This window comes from Primulina eburnea, chromosome 3 (genome assembly GCF_022965805.1).
Source record: "Primulina eburnea isolate SZY01 chromosome 3, ASM2296580v1, whole genome shotgun sequence".
NCBI lineage: Eukaryota > Viridiplantae > Streptophyta > Magnoliopsida > Lamiales > Gesneriaceae > Primulina > Primulina eburnea.
Genome location: NC_133103.1, coordinates 38,463,162 through 38,465,489, shown reverse-complemented (window position 1 = coordinate 38,465,489; position 2,328 = coordinate 38,463,162).

Genomic DNA, 2,328 nt, shown 5'->3' with positions numbered 1-2,328 from the left:
CTTTAAACTTCAAAATGTACTCACCAACATCTAAGCTCCCCTGACGAAGCTCCAAGAACTCCGTAACCTTCCTCGCTCGAAGTGCATCGGGGAAATACTTGTCGTAGAACAGGTCAGTGAACTCTGACCACTTCAGTGTCGCAACAGTAACACTGACCTTCGTCGCATTCCACCAAATGCGGGCAGCCTTAACCAACATGAACACTGCACAGCTGATCCTGTCTTTGTCCTCATACTGGAGATGATCGAAGATAGCTTCAAGCGCCTTGACCCACTCGACAGCAACCAAAGGATCGGTGCTACCTGCGAATTCCGGTGGATCCATTCTCTTGAAAGCAGAAAAGACGGCATCAGTGCCAATAGCCTGAGCAACCTGACCTCTCACTTGGCCTCGACCCTGTCCTGCTCCTTGCAATCGGAGCAACTGCTGAATCTGATCGCTATGCACCTTAGCCTGCTCCTTAAGCAACTTGCCGAACTCGTCGACAACTCTCGAGGAAGAACTATCCTCACCCTCTGCCGCCTTACGCTTAGGAGGCATACTCTACAATTGCTCACAAGACACCAATCAATATATAACAATGAATAAATAGATGCAAGAAAACATACCCGGACAGTTGAAAGTAGACGAAGTCATATGCATTGGTCCGAAGAACACCGCTCTGATACCACTAAATGTGACTCCCTGACCCGTAACAATAAAAATAATACAGCGGAAATAAAATTTTCTTTTAAAATATGGAAGGAATTTCAAAAATACATTTCATAAAAATGTTTACAAAATAGCAATACATGATCATTTAAATGACGTAACAAAATACAAAATATCATTCCTATGATCATGCCAAAATCTTCCTTCCAACGGTGCATGCATATGACCCCTATCCACAGTCAACGTCCAGGGCCTCCACTCTGATCTGCATCACATGAATAAACTTAAATGAGAATAAATCTCAGCAAGTGGAACTCTTACATAACAATGATACATAGTATACTCTGTAAAACATGACTTTAAAATCATAAATACCATCAACTCTGAAACATGAATACTGTAGCAATAACTGTAGCAATAGCAATAGATAGCAATACGATGGTATTCTCTTTTCTATGGTTGGATTGATATCAATAGTATCGCTGTCTGTGGTTGCAAATATCCTATCGATATAAATCGATAACTGTGAGGGGATAAAAGCCTATGGTCGATGATCATCTAATTGCATGCAATGCTCTGACTATGATTAATCAATCCAATAAAACATTTGAACTCTGAATATCATTTAAAGCCGTCGTTTCGAAATCTCTATCTTTTGTATTCCCTTTTTAACAATAGTGAGACATACAATGCCTCCAACAGATAATCAATGAAATCAATACATAACAATGGATCAATGGAAGGGAATAACACTTTGAAACCTTTAAAACACAATACATATAATATCATGTGAGCAAAGGGATGAAATTCCACTTACAAACCAATCGAACACCTCAAACTTAGCTCTTGGTCACCACCTACAACAATAATCCATAAATAATACCAATATCAACTCTATATCCACAAATACAAGTCAAATAACCCATTAATCAACTCAAACATCAAGCCCAAGTCAACCCTTAACTCAAAACTTTAATAGAATCGCACCAAAAAGTTACATAAGCTTCCTTATACCACGGAGAACGTCGATCTCAAGTCGGAAATCCAAACAAACCCAAGAATCAAAGGTAGGAAGTGAATGAAATGGTAGAAAACCCTAAGAAAATGAGAGGAAATCGGAAATGAAGGGGAAAGATGAGGATAAGGTATGGCCAACAACTCCAAAAAGCAACTTAAAAACTCGCCCATACCTATACCGCGGGTGCGCTACCACAAGCACCGCGGGTGCGCTATGCCTTCGGCCAACCAAAATAAATCCCATGCACGAACACCGCGGGTGCGGTGCTGCTAATACCGCGGGTGCGGTCCTTGCACTGCCGCGGGTGCGGTGATGCCACGGCCTTACAAAACCAAAATGATGAATAGTACACCGCGGGGGCACTCCTCTAAGAGCGCGGGTGCACTCTTGCTTCGGCAATGAACAGTACACAACCAAATAAAATCAAACCGAAACACTGAAACGAACAACCAACAACATCTAATACCTCATGATAACATTAACCAACAATACTATAGCCCAAAACACAACTCTAAACATCTAAATCACATAACCCAAATAATATACAAAACTTAAATCGTACCGTATACCGGGCTCGGCTATTACATCGACGTGCCCAACGAAGCCTGCAACTCAAAAACTTCAGAACATGATGAACATCATGTTCATAAGATTGCAT